General features: G+C 42.4%; 1 protein-coding gene across 2 annotated transcripts in view; it reads right to left on the bottom strand.

Moving 5' to 3' along the window:
• Positions 1–24,453, bottom strand: part of EPCIP (exosomal polycystin 1 interacting protein) — a 36,624-nt gene extending 12,171 nt beyond the window's left edge. The window contains exon 1 of one of the 2 annotated variants that reach the window (XM_067565647.1): positions 24,377–24,453. The gene's annotated coding sequence lies outside the window, so the exon portion shown is untranslated. Of the gene's footprint in view, positions 1–17,804; positions 18,058–24,376 lie in introns of those variants that run through there. The other variant, XM_067565648.1, reaches the window with a different exon arrangement.
• Between the last annotated feature and the right edge of the window lie 68 nt (positions 24,454–24,521).

The following is a 24,521-nucleotide window of genomic DNA, read 5'->3' as shown; positions in this document are numbered from 1 at the left end:
AGGCCACCACCTCCCCCCTGCCCCACTGCAGCCAGACAGAAGGAGTTCGGCGAGGAGGCTGCCCCCTCTCTGATCTCCCGTCTCCCTGGCTGCAGCAGGGAAACCACATGCGTCCTGTAGCCTTGTATGCGCCATCTGGGTCCCTCGGCAGCGGCTACCTTCTGCAGTCAGGAGAGCAGTGCTACCCTTCCTCTGGCTCCAGCAAGGACCCCAGCGCCTATGAACCTAGGTGGAGCGCTTTGCCGTGCTGCCTGCTACAGACAGGGGCAGGGGAGCGCTGATCTCCCATTCCCTTGGCTGCAGAAAGGAGCCTGCACCGGTCTTTTAGCCCCGTGGAAATGTGCTCTGCTTGGGTCCTTAGGCAACATCACCCTTCTGCAGCCAGCAGGAGTGGAGCTGCGGGTCACTTTGAAAGCCCCCATGGGCCACTTTTGGCCCCCTGGCCACAAGTTGGGAACCACTGGTCTAAATAAACAAGACAGACAAAGGGTAGGAGAAGGGTCCAGCTACATCACTTGTGCTAGGTGCTGGAGGCAGGATTTTGGCTTTTGTGAATGTAGAATAGCTATTTCCTGCCTTCCAAATATGCAACTCCAAATTCCTACCACATATCCAAAGGTTTGGATCCTAGACACTATCTTCTTCACTTAATATTTTTCCTCCATAATGGTAGGGAGTTGAATGGTGAGAATTTTCCTGCTCAGAAATCTAAGGCTCTCCCCCCACTCCTAAGGGGACTCATATTATGATACAAGATTATAATGGGTGGGATTCTCAAAGGTAATTAGATGCTAACTCTCATGGAAGTTTGACACCTAAGTAACTTTGTGAATTCCATCCTGTATGACTTCTCAGCCTAACTGTGTTAGATGAAATTTTGGAGCATGTCAATATTACTTCCTTTTTGGCCAGCAGGTTTTGCTGAACAACAGGGGTTCATCAGCATTTGATGCTGGAGCCTTCACCTTGCATTAGACTGGTACCTAGGCACACTCCCTGATCATAACCTTCATGTTCCTATGCATCATGCCCCAGAAAAATATTTTTGTTCCTTATTTTATTTCCGCGCCCTATTTTTCTTTTCCCTTGTCTTTGGTCTATTTTATGGTTGTTGTTGTTGTTGGTTTTCTGTGCATTTTTCCTTTTTTTTCTCTCTCCCTTTTCCTTCTTGTGTTTTTGGTGTGTTCTATTTCTTCTTTTTTTTTCCTTTGTTGTTTTTCTGCTGCCTCTCTTCCAATGACTGTCACAACCTGACTCAATCCCTCCCTCCCTGGACGAACTTCAGCCTTGTGATTGGATACAACCACTGAATCCCATGTGCTTTTATGGCCTCTGGGTCTGGTTATTCACTAGTCACTGTTCCAAGCTCTGAGTCTCTCAGTTGCACAACAAGGTGGAGATCTTTCTTGGCAGTGGAACCCCTCATTCTGGCCACCTAGACCTCAGAACAAATGCCACAGCCCTCCTGAGATCCCACTTGCTTAGACACATTCCCCTCAGATTCCACCTGGCTGTGGATGCTCTGGTTTCCTAGTTACATCCATCAGGGACAACGTGACAGTAAAGCAAGGAAACATAGACTTAGCAAGGGAATCTCTTATACACACACATACTTTGCCCTTACTAAAGCACAAGGGAATTGTAGATCTATGGAAAACAAAAACTCCTGAATCCAACTCTCCTGATCTGATCTCACCACCTCTTTGGTGGTGGCTTCGGTGTGACTCCTTAGGCCAGGCAGCTGCTCTTGACTACTTGGCTTGGTCTTGCTTCTGGCACTGACTGGCTGCTCTTGCTTGGAGAAATAACCTGTTTAAAATCTGACTCTATCCCCTTTCCTTATGAGCTGCAAGCCAGGAGGAGATCAAGGCCTTGTCTACACGAGCACTTATCTTGGCAAAACTTTTGCTGTTCAGGGGTGTGAAAAAACATCCCCTGAGCGACATAAGTTTTGCTGGCATAAGTGCTCGTATAGCTGCATTATGCTGATGGGAAAGCGCTCTCCTGTTGACATAATAAAACCAGCTCAATGAGTGGCAGTAGCTATGTCAGCAGGAGAGCATCTCCAGCCAACATAGCACTTTCCACACAAGCGCTTATACTGGCAAAATGTATGTCACTCAGGAGTGTGGTTTTTTCACACCCGAGCGACAAAAGTTTTGCAGACATAAGTGCTAGTGTAGATAAGGCCCAAAACTCCAGGCCATACCCCCATCAGCTTCTGAGTAGAGAGTTGTTCAAAGTCAGTGGCCCTACTAGAAAACCCATTGTTCCACTAGAGCAGAGCCATTTAACACTGATGGTCCTTGATTGCTTGTCACAGCTTCTCAGACTTAGGCCTTGTCTACACTAGAAAAACAAGTCGACCTAACATACGTTGATTTACTCTTCTTGTATCAGTGGAATCCTCATCAGGGTCTCTCAGCTCCCCTAGTCCTCGTTCTTTGCCAGCCCCAGGCTTCTCCCCTCCCCGCTCCCCACTGGGAGCCAGAGGAAGCTGCCTGGGGCATCTCCGTTCCCCTGGGAACCAGGCAGCCATGTCAATGATCCAGCTCCCGGGCTTCTCACCCTGCTCCCAGACAGGAGCAGAGACCAGCTGCTCAGCTCTCCAGAGGGCTGAGCAGTGCAATTGACAAGAATGACTGCCCCACAGCCGATGTAAGGGATGCATTGTCTATGTTGACACTGTCGCCTTCACTAAGCCAACGTAAGCCTTACACCTCTTGTTGAGGTGGTTTTATTATGACTGCAAAGCAGGGGAGTTACATCTATGGGAGGAGCATTTTAGTCTGTGCAACTCCATTGTTTTGTCAGCAAAAGTTAGTTTTTGTCAACAAAATTCTCTAATGTAGACCAGCCCATAGCCCTTAACCACTAGGTGTTAAGCCTCTCTCCAAAATGGATGCTCTAATACACAATTAAAGTTACAATCACCAATGGTGATCACAAAGCAATATGGAATTAATGATTTGACACAGGCATAAATATCCCCCCTTTCTTTCTGTGACCCTTTCTTTCTGTCCTCCCCAGAAGCTCCAACATCCTCTTCTCCTTTTCATCAAAAACCACATGCTGGTCAGGTTGGAAATGGGGATTTCCATTGCTGGTACTGTGGGACCAAGCTGTGTATGCTGCTATGGCAGAATTCAGTCTCGCAGGAAAACTGAAATCTGGGCCTGCAGACTGCTGTCTGACCATGCAGCTATGCACATAAAATGCTCTTGCAGCCAAGTACATTTGGAGCTGCCATAGGAAAGATGGAAGCTGAATGCCTTTCAAGGATCTGCCCATTGCTTTACCTGCAGCAGCAGAACATTTACAGTCAGGAAGTATGGATCTGGGGTCATGCAACTTTTCCAGCTCCAATTTCCTTTTCTGTACTCTATCCTGCCCTAGGAGGCACAAAGCTCAGATTGTACTAGCTGGATAGATAAGAACATAAGAATGACCATACTTGGTCAGACCAATAGTCCGTCTAGCTCAGTATTCTGTCTTCCAACAGTGGTGCTTCAGAGGGAATGAACAGAACAATCATTGAGTGATCCATTCTCTGTCATCCCTCCTAGCTTCTGGCAATCAGAGGCTAGGGACACACAGAGCATGGGGTTGCATTCCTGACCATCCTGGCTAATATAGCCATTGATGGACCTCTCTACCAGGAAATTATCAAGTTGTTTTGTACCTTGTTATAGTTTTGGCCTTCACAACATCCCCTGGTAAAGAGTTCCACAGGTTGAAGAATTACTTCCTTATGTTTGTTTTAAACCTGCTGCCTATTAATTTCATTGTGTGAGCCCTGGTTCTTGTGCTATGTGAAGGAGTAATAACTCCTTATTCACTTTCTCCACACCAGATTCAATTTTATTGACCTCTATCATATCCCCCCTCAGTCATCTCTTTTCCAAGCTGAAAAGTCCCAGTCTTTTTAATCTCTCCTCTTACAGAATCTGTTCCATACCCTTCATCATTTTTGTTGCCCTTCTCTGTACTTTTTTCAATTCTAATATATCTTTTTTGAGATGGGGTGACCAGATCTGCACACAGTTTTCAAGGTGTGGAAGTACAATGGATTTATATAGTGGCATTATGATATTTTCTGCCTTATTATCTATCCCTTTCCCAATGGTTCCTAACATTCTGTTAACTTTTTTGACTGGCACTGCACGCTGAGTGGATGCTTTCATAGACTGTAAAGTTTCAGAAGGAACATCTGGAAGGGCACAGTCATGTACTTACATATCCAAATTACATTATTGCATCTTTACAAAACTGTGGATGCAAAGCAGAGGACAACTTTTGTTTATTTAGACCACTATATGCACAGACTCTGAGCTACAGCTGTTGTGAGAATTGTTGGCCTTATCTTGAGCTAAAATCAGTGTAGATTCAATGGAGCTGTGCTAATCTACACCAGCATAGGATCAGCACAAAAGGATCCATCTTTTGTGTATATGAAATAACATCCATAATATTGCAACAATGTAATTAAAAAAATTCATTTCCTTGGTGTTGCATTATGTTCCTATCATAAGAGAACACTGTTAAAGTGGTAGTGGGGGAGCTGGTAGCAACTCCTCAAATTAGGTTGCCTAACATTGTCCATTATAAAAGATTTTTGTGACCTTTTCTTTGAGAAATTCTCACACTTCCATTATGTGCAGAAGGCCTTTGATATTTGGCAGAGGAAATGTCTTTTTTTTTTTTTTTTTTTTTTCTCCATGAAATCAGTTCTGATTTGGCTGTGTTATGAAGTGTTAAAAAACACCATTTCCATTCTCGTACTTGTGTTCCTCAGGAAAATGTCGACAGCCTGCCAAAGGCACTGAACATTGTGAGGCCAGGCTCATGCTGCTTCTGGAATGGGAGTGGAGAGAGGGCCAGGCTGAGCTTCCCACATAATCCTCCAAACACAGCGTATGCTCCCAGTGGCCCATTTACACACATACACACACTCCCAGGCACTACATGGGGTAGAAGCATCCCCAACATCCAGTTGTGGAGTGAGGATGGGGCCAAGTGAGAGGGGGCCAGGGCTCCTCTCAACCACCCCTTGGTGCCAATAGTCCGTCTCTCCGTCTGAAGGCAACACATGGGGCAGGAGCTGTCCAATTACGGAGGATGGGGGAGAGAAAAAGTCAGGCCAGGCTGGGTTTCCCCCTGATTACCTCATGGATTCAGCACCTGCATCAAGCAACCCATCCTTCCCTCTGTATAAGGAGCCGCCTCCTGTTGCCCACTAATGTTGTTAGCTCTGTAGCTCAAGTAGTGGCAGTCTGTGCTATGTTGTTGAAGGTTTATGGGTCCAACCCTTCTGATGATTCATGAGAGGGTAGGGGGACTGTTACAGATTCACATTATAGAATCTGTTTGTACCTTTTCCTTAAACAAAAAAAATCATCTTCCTCCACAACCCGCCTCCCCAGGAAATTATGTTAAAACAAACTACATTACAATCTGTTATTAAGGTTCCAAAGCTCATGCAAACTTCATTCTGTCCTCTTGTGTGCACATGATGATACAGTCATTCAGCACACGGATGACAAGAGAGCTCGCCTGACGTCAGGGCACTCTATTTATAAGTTTTTTTTGTATTTAAAAACAACTACCTCTTCCCACACCACAATTTAGAGGTGTAATTTTTAAATATATCTTATTTTTTTCCTCATTGTTGCTTATAAGAAGCTAGTAAAATCCATTTCCTTTCTAAAGCTTTTGCCTCCATTCTGTAGCAAGTTGTAAGAAATGACTTCTGGGTATTGTTTTGATATCTAACTCCACCCAGATTAGTAAACTATTTGTTTGAAAAAAATGTGAATGAACTTTGCAAACCACTAAATAAGACAAACAGCACAGCTTATGTATTTGGCTGACTAACTTTGAGAATGGGAAGGTGGGCAGGATTTGTTCCCTTATTTTTACATTTGCATTATTTCCTTCAATTATACATTAAAACTGAAAAATGTCTAGCACAAGAGGTAGCTGACCCAGTACAGAAGTTAGTAAATTCAGAAACTTTGACAGTGATTATTATTGTCAGTGCAGGAATTAGAGTGGTATGCAGGGGATAGTTATCAGTCTAAGGAGCTGAAAAACTAGAGTTTGAGAGCATAAACAAATAACATTTCTGATATAAGAAAGCTGAACAAGAAACAGAGTGGATGTCCATCTGTCTAAGACTAGCGTCATGGCCAACCATCCTGCTGAAGGATATCTAATACTAAAAGAACTTGTGATGCACTGCGTATCATATAAAATAAACAAATACTACTCTCTTTCAGATTTTATAAACCAAGATTATTATAGAATATATTCAGAACACAGAATTGGCCAGTTTTTTCCCTGTGCCTAGAAATGCCTCTGGACACAGTATAAAAGATAAGAAAGAAACTAGAGAACCAGTTACTCTGTCGGACTTCGCTTGTTTCCTTTTTGAAGAGTCTTGTCCCAGATGCTGACTCACTGTTATTTCAGTTCTGATTGAATTCAATTCATACTCACTGCTCAGTAGTGTATTGCTCTTGCCACACAAACATTAGGAAAGATGTGACTCAGCACTTTCCCCCAGAGTTCCTCAGTCCTTTGAGTGCCAGCTTTATAGGACTGGGGTAATGAGTTTGCTAGCTGCTCCAGTTATGGAGCCATTCAGTTATACAAGGTGGCAAAAAGCTGTATCTTCAGCTGCAAAACTTTCTCTTTCAGATGGAAGCAATCCAACAGGTCATATTAATAATCACTGTCATAAGCAGGAACAACACCACTGGCTTCATGAGAGTTTGGCATGCATATGCTAGCAATGGATTTGGCCTTGAATGGACAAATTTAAATTACCTAAATTTGGCTTATTTTTTATTTTTAAGAAAAGAAAAGCTAGCTGAAAGTCACACTGATCATAAACTGACCATCAGAGTAATTCAGCTTTGATTGTTTCAACTAAGCATTTTTAAAATTGTTCCAGTTTTCCAGCATTTTAAACCATTTTATAGCACACTGTCTGAAAAACTTCCTTGCCAAATGATTTTTTTCTTTTCTTACCAGCTTCTGGTAACAAAGGGAATTTTGTGTTTTTATTTTAATTTATTTTTTGTTTCTCATTTTAGATGCTTTAATTATGCCCAGTAATTTTTCTGTTAATTACAGATTTGCTATATATTAGGGAAACCAAAAAAGCAATAGTCAGTGATTGTTGTGTAAAACTGCTGCTGTCTTAGGGAAACTAAGCCCATTTAATGGAAGCCTCAAGCCTATACAATTAGTTTCTTCACAGAGTGCTTTAGAATCATAGAATATTAGAGTTGGAAGGGACCTCAGGAGGTCATCTAGTCCAACCCCCTGCTCAAAGCAGGACTAACCTCAGCTATATCATCACAGCCAGGGATTTGTCAAGCCTCAGCTTAAAAACCTCTAAAGATGGAGATTCCACCACCTCCCTAGGTAACCCATTCCAGTGCTTCACCACCCTCCTAGTGAAGAACTTTTTCCTAATGTCCAACCTAGACCTCCCCAACTGCAACTTGAGACCGTTGCTCCTTGTTCTGTCATCTGCCACCACCGAGAACAGCCTAGCCCCATCCTCCCTGGAACCGCCTTTCAGGTAGTTAAAGGCTGCTATCAAATCCCCCTCATTCTTCTCTTCTGCAGACTAAACAAGCCCAGTTCCCCTAGCCTCTCCTCATAAGTCCTGTGCTCCAGCCCCCTAATCATTTTTGTTGACCTCCACTGGACTCTCTCCAACTTGTCTATATCCTTTTTGTAGTGGGGGGCCCAAAACTGGACACAATACTCTAAATGAGGCCTCACCAATGCTGAATAGAGGGGAATAATCACTTCCCGCGTCCTGCTGGCAATGCCCCTCCTAACACAGCCCAGTATGCTACTAGCCTTCTTGACAACCAGGGCACACTGCTGACTCATATCCAGCTTTTTATCCACCATTACCCCCAGGTCCCTTTCTGCAGAGCTGTTGCCCAGTTCGTCGGTCCCCAGTCTATAGCTGTGCATGGGATTCTTCCTTCCTAAGTGGAGGACTCTGCACTTATCTTTGTTGAACCTCATTCGATTTCTTTTGGCCCAATCCTCCAGTTTGTTTAGGTCCTTCTGTATCCTATTCCTACCTTCCAGGGTATCTACCACTCCCCCCAGCTTAATGTCATCCGCAAACTTGCTGAGGGTACAATCTACCCCATCCTCCAGATCATTAATGAAGATGTTGAACAAAACCGGCCCCAGGACCGACCCCTGGGGCACTCCGCTTGTGACCGGTTGCCAGCTAGACATGGAGCCATTGATCACTACTCGTTGAGCCCTATGCTCTAGCCAGTTCTCTATCCATTTTATAGTCCATTCATCCAACCCATACTTCTTTAACTTGCTGATAAGAATACTGTGAGAGACAGTATCAAAAGCTTTGCTAAAGTCAAGGTATATCACATCCACAGCCTTCCCTACATCCACAGAGCCAGTCACCTCATCATAGAAAGCAATCAGGTTGGTCAGGCATGACTTTCCCTTGGTGAATCCGTGTTGACTGTTCCTGATCACCTTCCTCTCTTCCAAGTGCCTTAAAATGGATTTCTTAAGGACTTGCTCCATTATTTTTCCAGGGATTGAAGTGAGGCTGACCGGTCTGTATTTCCCTGGATCCTCTTTCCTCCCTTTTTTGAAGATGGGCACTATATTTGCTTTTTTCCAGTCGTCAGGGACCTGCCCCTGTTGCCACGAGCTTTCAAAGATAATAGCCAATGGCTCTGAAATCACCTCAGCCAATTCCCTCAGCACCCTCGGGTGCATTGCATCCGGCCCCATGGACCTGTGTATGTCCAATACTTCTAAATAGTCTTGGACCTGTTCCTTCAGCACTGCAGGATGTTCGCCTCCTTCCCATTCTTTGCCACCCAGTACAGTAGTCTGGGAGCTGATCCTGTCTGTGAAGACAGAGGCAAAAAAGGCATTGAGTACCTCAGCTTTCTCCACATCCTCTGTCACTAGGTTGCCTCCCTCATTCTCTAAGGGGCCCACACTTTCCCTAATCTTCCTCTTGTTGGCAACATGCCTGTAGAAACCCTTCTTGTTCCCTTTCAAGTCCTTTGCTAGCTGCAACTCCAATTGTGCTTTGGCCTTCCTGATTTCATTCCTGCATGTTTGAGCAGTGTTTTTATAATCCTCTCTAGTCATCTGACCAAGCTTCCACTTCTTGTAAGCTTCTTTTTTGTGTTTAAGTTCACCAAAGACTTCTTTGTTAAGCCAAGCTGGATGCCTACCATATTTGCTATTCTTTCTGCACATCGGGATGGTTTGCTCCTGTGCCCTCAATAAGGTCTCTTTAAAATACAGCCAGCTCTCTTGGATTCCTTTCCCCCTCATATTAGCCTCCCAAGGAATCCTGCCCATCAGTTCCCTGAGGGAGTCAAAGTCCACTTTTCTGAAGTCCATGGTCCGTATCCTGCTGTTCTCCTTTCTTCCTTTTGTCAGGATCCTGAACTCGACCATCTCATGGTTACTGCTGCCTAGGTTGCCACTCACTTCTACTTCCCCTACCAAATCTTCCCTGTTTGTGAGCAGCAGGTCAAGAGAAGCACAGCCCCTAGTGGGTTGCTCCAGAACTTGCACCAGGAAATTGTCAGCGACATTCTCCAAAAACTTCCTGGATTGTTTGTGCTCTGCTGTATTGCTCTTCCAGCAGATGTCAGGGTTATTGAAGTCCCCCATGAGAACCAGGTCCTGTGAACTGGAAACTTTCCCTAGTTGAGTAAAAAAAGCCTCATCTACCTCATCCTCCTGGTCTGGTGGTCTATAACAGACACCCACCATGACATCACCTTTATTGTTCTTGCTTCTAAGCGTAACCCAGAGACACTCAATTGACTTATCTCCAGTTTCATACTGGAGCTCAGAGCAACCATAGTGCTCTTTTACATACAGTGCAACTCCTCCACCCCTTCGCCCCTGCCTGTCCTTCCTGAATAGTTTATACCCATCCATGACAGTGCTCCAGTTCTTCCACTCTCTGTTCAGAAGAAAAAGTAATTAAAAACTATCATTGATTACTTGTGTTAACATGTGACTACGGGAAAATGCTGTATCAAGCACTGTATATCTTAAATCCATATAATTTGGGAGCCTGACTAATGTACACAGACTGAATTAAAACAAAAACAACCACCCCATGCCTCTATGAAAAAAATGTTAAGGGTGCTGGACAAAAGCAAAGACATTTAGAATTAGAACTCTATGTAGACTGACCATCTCTCACCTTATTCATAGGTATTAAAGGGATATCAGAACTACATACTATATTTCACAGCTCATGTGCTGCAATAAGTAGGTAAGCATGACAGTAAGAATGGATTGGCAGCCATGACTATGTAATTTTCCTTTGGTTTTGTTGGCTTAAATCAGGCCATGCTATTTAAGTTATTTTTTGTATTTAAAAAATAACTATCCCTCCCACACTAATGGTTTTGCATTCACACAGGTATTGCATGTGCCTCTACAACAGCTTTATGCCAGATAGAGCAACACATACCTCAGATAGTTAGGGAGAATTATTAAACAGCACTCCATTATTTTTGCCAGGGTTCAGTCAGAGCAAGCAGAAAACCCTTCAGACACATGCACACCAGAAAAGCTATATTTAGCACTCTGAAAAGGCTCAGAAGGCACAAGCTGAGGATCTCTGCTCTGTATTATTTAAATATATATCTTGCCAAGTAAAGTTATGAAGTTGCTAACCTTCTCACATAGAAATCACAAAACAGAACTAGAAGGACAAAAGCAAACTTTTAGCATTTTTAATTAGTTAGCCTTAATGAGCAAAGAGCACTCCAGACTTGCTTTCATCTTTGTATATTTTTAGTTTTATATTTAATATTGACTATCTCTAGAAAAATGATTTGAAAAAATGCATGGGATTTCCTTTTGATGGTTGTGTTTATGTTCAAATTGTGACTAATTGAAAGTTTTTGACATGCACCTTTGTAGAAACAAGGATGACATCTTCCTCTTCCCACTATACACAGCGTAAAGATTATCTATATTTACATGAAAACCTATCAGATTTTCTGGACATAATTTTTAGTCCTTATCTGAAACTGTAAAACCACATCTCCAAGGCCCCATCCTGCAAAAACTTATTCACGTGCTTAACTTTGAATTCATTGAAGCTACTTACGTCCTTAATGAGATTACAAACTATGTTCTTAATGTTAAGCACACTAAAGCCAATCTGGCAGTCTAAGGAAACCTTATATTTACATTGCATAATGGTGTAAAGGGGTCTTACTACAAATGAGAGTCAGGCCCTTACAAGCTTTTACATCAGATGAGATACCTGGCTTTACTATGAAGCCATGGTGGGATCCATGCTGTGGAGGCACTAAAATCCTGGGTTTGGCCCAGAATGTCCAGTTTACTGTATGGGGGTCTAATGAATTCACTGTGTAGGATTATGGGAGAATTAGGATTTAGGAGATTTTTTTGGTTTAGTCAGTTTATGTATTTATTTAGTTACACTGCAGATAAATGTAGGAAAAACCCAGCACTAATCAGTGGTGGCAATCCCTTGAGTTGAGGATGATCTCTTTCACTTGTTTTATTTTATATGGATCCTTTGGTGACTGAGGAGTCTGATCCTTGAGCTGTAGACTCGTTGGCAGACATTTCAGGTGGTGGTGGAAGGTAGGGTTGGGCAATGATCACTGCATGACAGTCCTTCCTTTTTTGGTGTTTTTCTGTGACCAGGGTGAGACGATTTTCCTCAAAAATGGCCATTCCTTCTCTGGCACTACTAGCATGTGGTTCAATAACCTAATGATTAAGCTGAAGTTCTAAAGACTTTGGGGGTGCAGGTTCAAGACCACCGTATGATCTACTATTATTGTTATTAAACTGCAAATTATATTTACAAAATCTTGCACTGGGGAAATTAAGGCTGCTATCTCTAAGTGGAGCAGCCAAACAGTTATAGTGGGAGTGCTGTTGGACATAAGGTTGCCAACTTGTTCATAGGTTGAAAGCATTTTTTTAAAAGACAAAATATGTAAAATTGAACCTTATACTCAGATCTTGCAAACATTCATGCAAGTGCATAACTTTACTCATGTGAGTAGTCCCATGAACTCCAATAGGACTATTCAAACAAGTAAAATTGTGTGTGTGAAGAAGTGTTTGCGGGATTGGGTCTTAGATACCATAGAATAAATATCCTTGTTCAAGTCTGGGCATGTGAAGGATGCAAATTAGCATTCTTTTGAAATAGCAAGCTAGTGAATGCCACTGGATCAGTTACTGACACTGTTAGTGTTTGGTTTAGTCAAGCATGTGGTATCATAGCAGCCTGTCACTCCCACTAGATGTTTTTGTGGATATTGGAAGAAAACATTTTCAGAGACATGGGGCTGTAATGTTTAAAATTAAGTAAAGCAAATTAATATAAAAAACAGACCCAACAGGAATAAGAAGGTATTAGCCCCCAATAAATGGGGATGATAATATTTTCCTACCTCACAGGGGTGTTGTGAGCTTCAGTTGATCAGAGCAAGATTGTTCTCAGCTCTGCATCAGAGCACATGGGTAGAAGAGAATACAAGGGGACTTCTCTCTCATGCACCTCTGCAGAGTCCAGGCACTGTTGCATTCCATGGTCTTCCTTAAAGATTGTATAAACCTAACACCATAGGCAGAGTTAGCGTCCCCAAAATAGTTCTGGAGCTAGTCCCATGTGGGTGTGTGTTGATGAAAGTGCACACTGCATTCCTGTCAAAAGGTGACACTGGTTGCACAGACTAGTCCTTCACCTGTGGCCTGCATCGTATGTACAAATAGAGACCCAAGTGGTGTAAAATGCTACCAAATCAGAATGACTGCATTTTACACCCAATTTGAATTGGTCAAATGGCTATACAAAGTGCCAGGCAATGGTGAATTGGACTCATTGTGTCTACTGAAGCACAATGGGCCAGATTTTTCCATTCCACGGGAGTAACCTCAGTGAAATCAATAGTGTAAATCTGGTATAACAGTGGAAAAGTAGGCCCACCATTTCAGCAGCTCCAGTAAGATATTGTGTCTCCATTCTGCACTCTATCATGGGATCTGCCTAGAGCCCTAATAGTGTCCTAAATATTTTTAAACAAACACTTGTCAGATGGAAGGTACAAAAGCACCAAAAAAAACTCACCACCACAGCAAAACACCAGAGCAAAAGAGGCAGTTAGAAACAAAAAGACATCCTTTAAACATTGGAAGTCAAATCCTACTGAGAAAAATAGTAACGAGCATAAACTCTGGCAACTCAGGAAAAGTATAATTAGGCAGGCCAAAAAAAGAATTTGGAGAGCAACTAGCAAAAGACACAAAAACTAACAGCAATTTTTTTTAAAGTACATCAGAATCACAAAACCTGCCAAATAATCAGTGGGGCCATTGGACTACCAAGGTGCTAAAGGACCATCCAAGAAGACAAGGTCATTGCAGAGAAGTTAAATGAATTATTTGCATCAGTCTACATTGCAGAGAATGTGAAGGAGATTCCCACACCTGAGCCATTCTGTTAAGGTGAAAAATATGAAGAACTGTCCCAGATTGAGGTTTTGGAATGAATTGATAGATTAAACTCTAATAAATCACCAGGACCAGATGGTATTCAACCAAGAGTTCTGAAGGAATCCAAATATGAAATTGCAGAACTGCCGATTTTTTAAAAAGGCTTCAGAGGCGATCCTGGCAGTTACCTGCTAGTAAGACTAACTTCATTACCAGGCAAATTGGTAGAAATTATAGTAAAGAACAGAATTATTGACACTTAGATGAACACGATTTGTTGGGGAAGAGTCAACACGTCTTTTGTAAAGGGAAATCATGCCTCACCAATCTATTAGAATTCTTTGAGGTGGGTCAACAAACATGTGGACAAGGGTGATCCAGTGGGTATAGTGCACTTGAACTTTCAGAGGTCCCTCATCAAAGGGTCTTAAGCAAAGTAAGCAGTCCTGGGACAAGAGGAAAGGTCCTCTCATGGATCAGTAACTGACTGAAAGATAGGAAATAAAGGTTAGGAACAAAAGGTCAGTTTTCACAGTAAAGAGAGGTAAATAGCAGGATTCCCGAAAAGTCTGTACTGGGGCCAGTGCTGTTCAACATATTCATAAGTGATCCAGAAAAAGGTAAAAAGTGAGGTGGCAAAGTTTGCAGATGATACAAAATTATTCAGGATAGTTAAGTACAAAACAGACAGTGAAGAGTTACAAAAGGATCTCACAAAACGGGATGTCTGGACAACAAAATGGCAGATGGAATTCAGTGTTGATAAATGCAAAGTAATGCACATTGGAAAACATAATCCCAGTGTAACAGGGATCTTGGAGGGCTGGGCAGCCTTGAAGTTGGAACATGATTTCGAAGCCCTTGCTTCCCTGGTCAAGGTGCCTCAGTCTTTAAGGCAGTGGGACCCTCTCACTCCACCAGGTCCCAGCCCAGGGCCTTGTGTGAGTCAACTCCTGAATAGAGGACCTCACAGTGGGAAGTCTATGTCAATTGATCTCAGCTACTTCCTACTGCTGTCCCTTTGGTTTGGGGTGTGGGCCTTATAATCCAAATCGCTGTGGTGGCTTGTCTCTAGTAACATCCCCCATGGGTGGCATCCTGCTGCAGTCCCAGGTTCCTCCAGGAGGAGCACCCATAAGTTTGGCGGGACTAGAACCCCACAAGGTCTCTGTGCCTTTGTCACCCAGTTATCTCTTAGGCTGAGTACTCCTAAATCTCTTCCACTGTTTCCATTAGTCAGGGAAATGGTTTTTATTTTCTGGTGGCTGCCTTGGTTGGCAGGCTAGTGACCCTTTCCCTCAGGTAGGGATGCAGCTAGCTCCTGCCTCTTCACCAGTCAGCCCCAAACTGAGCCAGGTTCTCTCCTTCTCTTCCCCCTCCAGGCCTGGCATTGGCTGCAAGTATAACAGGGCAGAGCTAACTGGGCCCATAGGTTCTCTTTAACCCCTTCTGTACTGGTGGGTGATCTCTCTGCTTCAACACACCCAACTATATATACACAGAACAATAGGGTCTAAATTAGCTGTTACCACTCAAGAAAGATCTTGGGATCATTGTGGATAGTCCTCTGAAGAGATCTACTCAGTGTGCAGTGACGGTAAAAAAACAGAATGTTAGGAATCATTAGGAAAGAGGTAGATAAGACAGAAAATATAATGCCATTATATAAATACATGCTATGCCTACACCTTGAATACTGCATATAGTTCTGGTCACCCCATCTCAAAAAAGGTTATATTAGAACTGGAAAAAGTACAGAGAAGGGCAACAAAAATAATTAGGGGTATGAAAATTTCCATATGAGCAGAGATTAAAAAGACTGGGACTGTTCAGCTTAGAAAAGAGATGACTGAGGGGGGATATGATAGAGGTCTATAAAATCATAACTGATGTGGAGAAAATGAATAATGAAATGTTATTTACCCCTTCCTATAACATATGACCCAAGGGTCACCCAATGAAATTAATAGACAGCAGGTTTAAAACATACATAAGGAAGTACTTCTTCACACAACATGTAGTCAACCTGTGGAACTTGTTGCCAGGGGATGTTGTGAAGGTCAAAAGTAAAACTTAAAAAACTTTAAAAAAAAGAATTAGATAAATTCATGGAGGACAGGTCCCTCAATGGCCATTAGCCAAGATGGTCAGGGATACAATCCAATGCTCTGGATTTCCCTAAACCTCAGACTGCTAGAAGCTGGGAGTGGATGACGGGGGATGGATCACACAATAAATTGCCCTGTTCTGTTCACTTCCTCTGAAGCACCTGGCATTGGCCACTGTCAGAAGACAGGATACTGGACTAGATGGACCATTGGTCTGACGCAGTATGGCTATTCTTATGACTATTCCTCACTCACATGAGTAGGCCCATTGACTAAGAGTGTGTTAGGGCTGCATGATCAAACCTGAAGTTTGTCATAAAGAGAAATTTTAAAACAAATGTATATAGTTTTATTTCATGGAATGATATTTGTCTTATTTTTAAATTATATAGTAGCTATCATTTTAATAACTTTCTGACTTGCCTCTTATAGGAAAATACTAAAACTAAATTATCTAATCCCTTTTCCTCAAACATGATAGCTTTGTTCAGTCTTTCGGAAGTCTATACCTTACAAGTATGATCTACTTAGGTATTGGTAACACTGACCATATATACTCTGAATATATATAATCAATAGTTTTAGGATTCTGAGTTTCCAGTGGTTTTAAAGAATAGAGTATTACCAAAAAAAACCTGTGTACATGCATGAATGTGCATTTATCTGTGAGTGCATGCATGTTCCAGCTTCCCACTGAATGATTTCATTTAGTAAACATAATATACTGATGATCAAATGCTTGGTTACTCAATTGTACAATAGCCTAAATTTTCAAAAGTGACTAGTGATTGAGTGCTTCAGGTTTTGGGTGCCCAGTCTCAAACATCTTATATCATCTTGCATTTGATGCATCTTACTTCATCCTTCATACATATGCATGAGTAACTTTACATAGATAAGTTGTGTGGCTGGTGGAAAAAATAAAGGAGGGTTGATGTTCTGAGTATGGGTTCTTCAGCACTTTTTGAAAATCAAGGCCCTGTAAGGTGTCTCAGGTTGGGCACCTAAAAGTTGAAATACTAAAATCACTAGTTACTTCTGGTAATTTTTCATTTTTACTTGGTTTCATGAAGATCTTGACTATAGAACATATAGGATAATTCTAGCTTTTAAACAGCACAGTCATTTTATTACAGAAACAAAAAACTCCATCCATTTTTTCCCCCCATCAACTGCGCTACTTATATATGTAAAGTTACTCAAGCATGTGTATGCAGAATCATGGCCTAGATCAAGAATCTTGCATGCAGTTAATTTTTATTTCTTTATGCCTTTTCTAACTTGTCCTGGGAAGAAGGTTAAGTTAAGTATGAAACATTTTCTAAGGCTGGAAAAATAATTGAGATTCTATTGACTAAAAAAATATAGTAAGTGTAAGTGTATTTTATTTTATTTTTTTCTTTGGTTCAAACCCTATATTAAAAAGAAAAAAGATGAAAAACAATAATAACCACTGATCAAGTTGAGTGAAGTTATAGAGGAGAATTATATATAGTTCACATCATGCCTTCAACTATGGTGTAATCATTCCTATTTATACATTTTTGTCACTGATGCTAGGATTTCAGAGCCAAACAGCAGCATTTGTTGCTTAATATATCACTAGCATGATTCTGAATTTACAAGTTAAATCAAGGAACAAACATATGTGCTGTTTTCCTGATTCTCCTCTTCCATTCCTTTTCAAATGGCAGTTTTATCCATAGAAAATTACACACAGTGGACCCAATCCTTATTCATCTACTCTGGCATTACTCACACAAATATTCCCATTGACCTTTATTAAACTACTTGCATAAAGAAAAAATGTGCAGGATTGGGCTAACTATTTCCATAGTAAAATCATTCCTTAGCATTATTGCTTATAGATTTATTATTTGTTTACTATCTATAGTGAGCCAAAAACGAACAGATACATTTACAGGCACATAGAAGACAAGCCTCCTACCTTGAGGCATTTACTATCAATTCTCAGTGAAAACAAAACCACGTATTTAAATACCAACTTTCAGTCTGGAAGAGAGAGTTAATGGCAGGGAAGTAATTGTGCCATAAGAGAAACTGCCTGTTGCAAAAATGCACAAGATATTAAATGCTGCTCTTTTAATCACAGCAGTGCATGTTTTTTTAAAAGACAAAACAAAGACAAGTACTTACGTTTCTGGGTTTAGTCTGTGAGGCTCTTTACTGTGTGGCTTTCTGCTTTATAGACTATCTATCCACTGATGCTTTGCTCTTGTTTGACAGGCTGACTAATCTACAAGGCAGGGTGGAATGTGTGGTCTTGCACTTGCTGTTCTTTTATGTTTTCTAGAGGCCAGCGGCTCAGGCTATTTCTATGACAACCAGGAGAGCAACTGAGGCCTACCAATTTCATTAATAATACAGTGGGATAAGTACCTGTCTTTATTAGATCTGTCCATACTCCTGATTGGTAGCATTATATTTATCCTGAAAGTGTGTCCTACACACAAGAAACATGTCATACTATGGTTGTAATATACTAAAGCAAACACAGCACAGTGAACTTTAATTGTGGCAGGTTAACAAAAAAGACATTGTTCATCAGACATGCTCTCAGTGCATGAATAGTTTACTTTTAAATATTTAGGACCAAGTTAAAATTGCCTCACAGCAGCTGCTCTGGGAGGATGGTGAGTAGGCACTCACTGAGTCCTTTCCTGCCCTGTGCAATCTGTCAGTGCTGGGAGAGCGGCTCTGAGTGGTGTGCATACTATTCCTTTAGTACAGGTAGGTACAGTTTCCAAGGGTGCTTCTCTAGCACCACTGTGCTTAACCTTGGCAGAAATTCCAGTGGGCTCCATTAGAATCCTCCTGATGCTCTCTGCTGGCTTTTACTAGGCTCTGTTGCTTTAAACTGGAAAGTCAGTAGCCCCAGGAATGACAGCACCCAAAACGCTTTCCAAAACCCTGTTTGGCCAGGTGCAATCGGTAGGAATAAACTACAAATTTTCAAATGGAATTTCCCCTAAGGTACTCAGGCATAATGCTTCTGCCAACCACTTCTCAGGGGCTGCAGCTGTTCCCAGCTGACCTGGCATCCAAGTAAAGCAATACAGACCTATGTCACCAGTGTCATTGTTACCCACATAGGACCCAACCTGCAAACAGATAATACCAAGTGTAGTACTCATCACCCTGAGTGGTCAGTGGGACTAGTAGCAAGGGTTTGAAGGACCATACACCTAATCAGCTGAGCTCACTGTCACAAAGAAGCATAGTTAGAGGAATCCCCATAAATCATTGGACAACAGAGCAAGAGGCAAAAATACTCTGATAGGGCATTAGCATGGAATAAATATCAGAGGCTTTAGGATTCAAGGAGAAGATTTAAAAATAAAGTGTCCAATCTTTCAATGCTTATTTGGGCAAAACTCTTGTGCAAATTGATTGGAGTGTTACTTGAGTAAGGTCAGTGGTATCTGAGTCAGTCAGGGATAGGTGTGGTACTAAGTTCTCCATTATGATCTGTATTGCCAATGGGAGTTGTGCAAGTAAAATGAATACAAATTAGTAGATATTCATACTGCAGATAGGAGAGCCACAATTCAGCTAAATGGGAAGAATTTTGTCCGTAGATTTAAGAGTTGGTTTGGGTGTTTTTTTTTTGCTCTGGGAAATTGAATTTAAAAATTTGCCTCTTGATTTCTACATCTCAGAATTCCACTATGAAGTCTGAATCAACAAACGGGTAATTTTATTTCAGAAAGCATGATTTTAAAAAAGAAATGTACTACAACATGCTTTGTACTGGACAATGTAGTGTATATCAGACAAATGTGAAGAGCATAGATGAAGAGTTTACTATAATATTTTTTCAATGTTAATGTTATATGATGGGTTAAATTCTGCCCTTGAATTATGAGTAAGTCAGTGATGAATTTGGCGCAATATGTGTATTTGTTAATATACCTCCAATTCACTTATTCCCGACTGCTCACTCTATCATCACACTCTTGAGAGCCTGTCTATTCTCTTTGCTAATCTTTCCAGTTCAGGATTGCTTTCACACCGATGCCACCCATCTATTTAGAATTCCCATCCTCTCTCCCCTTTTCTGAAACACTTGTTATTTATCATTTATGTTGCAATAGAAGCCTCACTCATCATGCCAGGTGCTGTGCAAACATACAGGAAGTGACAGTCCCTGCCCTGAAGCCCCTAACATTTCCTCTTTTTGCATTACAAACTGCCGAAAAAGCAGTACGTGATATTGTGCCAAAGGAGGACTCTCTGGGGCTGGGCCCATTCCTGCCATTAATTTCAACTGAAGCAGGACAAGGCCCTGGCATTGGCAACTCTACATTGCTAAGCCCATTATGCCACCTAATGGCTTTGGCCAATGAAACATGGTGATGAGCTGTAAACAGAACTGTAAATATCCTTAAGAAGAAAGCAACAGCCTTTCTTAGTAAGTTAAAAGTGTTTCTATCCATTGACGTCAATGAGCTTTAAAATCAGGCCCTCTGGGCTGAACTGTGGCATTTCGTTCTACCCTCTAGAAAGCATCAGGTAACACTTTGCCACAGAGAAGCACAATGGCAACTAGCTAGTCTCAACACTCATTCAGGAAACGCAGCATTCTTTCCGCATATGCCTTTCCATGTGGCTGGTCAGATCTAGGTGTTACCACATGCAGGGCAGGATGGGGAGCAATGGTTTTGCCTACTCTCTGCCCTCTTTTCACTTGCAGCCCCTGACTTCCTCACAGTGTGTAGCTGTATGGGTGGGTCCACAATGTGGCCCTAGGTTTTTCAGATAGGTTTTCTTGGAGTGAGTTCAAGTGGTTGTATAGTTGATTAATTTTCCCCAGCTAGTTTCAGGAGCAGCTCAGACACATTTCAGACTGGCTGTGAAAAACTATTGTAGCAGAAGATTTTTCCCTAGTTTCTCAGGTCAGGTTCACTGATAGCTCAGGTTTGCTAGCAAATCTAAGTTTTATGAGAAGAGGGAGTCATGTATGGTGACAGTTGGAAACCAGGCAAAGTTCAATACCTGGACATGTTTTCCGCTCAAAGCCAAGCAAAAAGGGAATGATTTGGCTTAGTTTCTTTGGAAACTTTAGGTTCATTTGAACTTGAAACTCAAAATGTCACTCCAGAAATTTGAACCCTGAAGAATGAAACCAAAAAAAAATTTTGTATGAACAATTGTGAGCTGAAAGCACCATTTACACAGCCTTCCTTCAGATTGGAAATTAGTCATAGGGTCTCATAGTTACCTGGGATTCCTATGAGCAATACATAACACAAAAAGGTAAATGGAAAGACTTGATATTCATCAGCTGGTCCCTTTCCCAGTCTTCTCTGGCTTGGTCTACACTTACCAGGCGATTCGGCAGCAGTCAACAGGAGTTACATAAGCTATGCAGAGTAGTTTGTGTAACTCCCGTCGACTGCTGTGCTTCTCTTCTGCGCGCTGTCTTCACTGCATTGCGCCAACGAGAACCGTGTTCCTGTTGACGCAGCGCTACGCAACGTGAGGGGGTGGATTAATAGCTTCAACTTCTGGATCGATTGAGTGGGTCTTCACTGACCACTCAATCGATCCAGATAAGTCGATCATGTAGACGTGCTGTCTGTGTAAATAGTCACACTATACTCAGACCTAAACATGCATCAAACCGCCTCGCACAAATGGACAATGGCAGCTAATTTTACTAACCACACCTACCAAAGTAACACAAAGATGATGTGTTTCTGCTGGTATTTTTTCTTTGAAATTAGAGCCTGAAGGTTACATTTTCTTAGTGAAGATCCCTGCTAAAAACTCTCACTCTGGCTTCATATAGTGCACTCTGATTTGCCTGTCTTGGCAAACCAGAGACGCAGTGTTTCTTAACCTGGGGTTTTAGAGGGGTCGCAAGTGCAGAGCTGGTATTGGGGGTGGCAAGAAAGGCAATTGCCTGGAGCCACAGGGGCACCATGAAACTAAGTTACATGCCTCAGCCCCGTGGGGGTGGGACTCAGGCTTCAGGGGTACAGTAGTTTGGAAAGGTTAAGAACCACTAAGGGTATGTCTACACTGCTGACTTGGGCTCCCAGGGCTTAATTAGGACTCTGCTTAGCCTGAGTCAGAGTCAGCTGGCATGGGCCAGCTGCACGTGTCTAATTGCAATGTAGACATACCCTAAGACTGGTGCTGGACCCAAGAGAGACAACAGAGCCTAGAATGCCCCATACCATCGTATGAATTTCAGGTGAGTATTTCCTCTGACAAACATTTGCTAAGAAAACAAACACCATAACCACACAGAAACCTGCACTAGAAGTCACTCCGAAGGTATGACTTAATCCCATGCTTCCGTTCTATCTAGAATTCTGTCTCCATTGTAGCTATGTTACAGCACATACAGCATTTTCACTCCCATATATCAGGCACCTGTTACAACTTACTGCACTCTTGCAGTGAATTAAGGATAAAGTTTCAATTTCCCCACTTGTTTGGGTTTAAAACAGATCGTTAACATTACTGTAAGGCAGAGCTCCCAAAGTATGGAGTATGCCCCTTTAGATGGGTGCAAAAGGCTACCAGGGTGTGTGTGGACATATCTCACAATTGTTCTCAAGTCTCAGCTTCCACTGGGGGATGGGGCAGTGGAAAGTAAATCTCTCGCTGTTATGATTGCCAACAAAACATAAAATGTGCCCGGAGTGTAACCGATGAAGTGTCTGCCTAAGTTAGCAGACAGTCTCAAACAAACAATAGCTCTGAGGTGTGAACTGCCCATTCATTTTAATAGGTGCTAGCTCAGATATTAATGATAATATTTTAAATGTCACTTTAAATGTTCACTGCTCAAAGCACGTATGAAAGAAGAGGAAGGATCATATTATGAAGACCTACACTAGCAAGTTTCTAGGTAATGGGCCCTGACTGGCTTTATTTTCATGAAGAGGAGCTAAGTTTTCCAAAGTTCGGGAAACAATGACTTTTTAAGATATGTTGTCTAGGCCGATGGGCATAGAACTCTCTCTATATCAATAATGCTTTTCTTTTTTATCCTGAAAAATCTACCAGCTTTCCAAAATGAAAGCTGCAACAATCCAAGCTGTGACTAAACCTCAATTGCCATCTTTCAATACATGCTGTCTGTGCTCTTGAATAGGATGCCAGGTTGGAAGCAGGACTGAAGGAATCCAAAAATCTGCCAGTTGGAAAATTTCTCATGCCCAAGAGCAGGGAAAGTCAGGAGGCTGAGAGGAACCTCGCATTGAAAAGGGCTGGGCAAATTTACTGCCCCTCTGAGCTGCATACGATAATTTTCACAAGTTTGAAAGCTGCAAGACTTGCACAACCTTGAAGTATTTCCTGGAGCCCTCCCCCGCCCCCCCAATCTCCACCTACCAGACTGGGGCAGAAGGGGAGCTCAGGGCTTCTGCCCTGCGGTGGGGTAATGGAGCTAGGAACTTCTGCCCTGCGAGGAGGGGGGTCCTGGGACTTTAGCCCCACAGGAGGGACACACTAGGACTTGGGAGTTCAGCCCTGAGTAGGGGGAGGGGCGGCAGCACCCTCCACCCAGCAGGGTTAAAGCCTCAAGACTGTCCTCCCAATAGAGCAGAAGCTCCAAGCTCCCCTCTCCCCAGTCTGGTAGGTGGAGAATGGGGGGAAATGTGGGGGGCTCCGTGAGCCGCACTTCAACTGCAAAAGAGCCACATGTGGCTCACGAGCCATGGCTTGGCCACTCCTGGTATAGAGTCAGAGGATCTCCTATGCATTATTCATACAGATCTCAGCATTGGTGGGAGGTTTGAAGGCCCTAGCTCTTGTCTCCATAATAATGGTGCCTGCTTTGCTTCTCTAAGGGGAAAATGCAGCAGAGCTGCAGAACAGATACGTTTCCCCCTTCTGTACTTTCTAAGATGGAAGACAAACATATGGTTTTTAAGCTCTACCCATTTAAAAAGAAGGACACCATAAACTTCCTTTTTTTAATAATGATTTTAAACTGTTTCAGATATGAACACCTGCCCAGGAGTCTCACTGCCAATTTTTGTGGTTTTACAAAAATAGCTTCCTTTTTTCTAAAATATTTTCCTCTCCCCAGTTGTGAAAGAAAACATGCAACAGGGGAAACTGACTGACTGCAGGTCAGACAGTGAAAGTGGCTGTATGCAAAGTGTTATCAAATGCACAAAGTAAACAAACCAAGAATTTTTTTTTCTGTAATCCTTTTCAACTATAATTTTTGGTCTTATCTACAGCGAGGTTACACTAGTTTAACTTAAATCAGTTGTTAAACTGATTCTATGTCTATGTCTCTGCATCCTAGAACAGTCTGTTTATTTTAATCTTTGTGCAAATGCTATTTCACCCCACTCCCTCTCTCCACAAACCAAATGCAAAGCTAGCTTTTTGGATAATATTGACTTCACATCCTCATCTATTAGAGGATTGTAAGTCAGGAGGACACTTTCAAGTAGGTAAATGTCAGTTCATTTAGTGCTGCACCATTAATCCTGTGTGGCAGGCAGCCGATCTCCCCCTAGCGGGTCTCACACTTTGGTTGCTTGTAGTGGGTCAGGGCATCTCTAGTCACCCCATCTTCCCCAAGGAGGGGGTAGGGACCCGGGCCCACCCGCTCCTCCGGGTCCCAGCCCAGGGGCCCTATGAGAAGCAGCTAGGTGCTGCTGGCACCAGGTTCCCAACTGCACTTCTCTTCTCCTGGGCTAATTTTCCCCCTCCTACAGGCTTCTTGAGCCTGGTACCTTTCTCCAGCCTGTTCCTCCACAGGATCTCTGCACTTTGGTCTCTTCCTCCTTGCAACTCGGCACTCCTACTCCTCCCAGCTCATGCACTGTCTGTTTGGGGGCGGAGGGCTTTTATGGAGCACCTGGCTGGTCCCTAATTGGC

Source organism: Emydura macquarii, unplaced genomic scaffold (genome assembly GCF_026122565.2).
Source record: "Emydura macquarii macquarii isolate MOO-44397 ecotype Brisbane River unplaced genomic scaffold, CSIRO-AGI_Emac_v2 contig_2681, whole genome shotgun sequence".
In the NCBI taxonomy this organism is placed as follows: Eukaryota; Metazoa; Chordata; order Testudines; family Chelidae; genus Emydura; species Emydura macquarii.
This window is presented reverse-complemented; position numbering and strand designations above follow the sequence as displayed.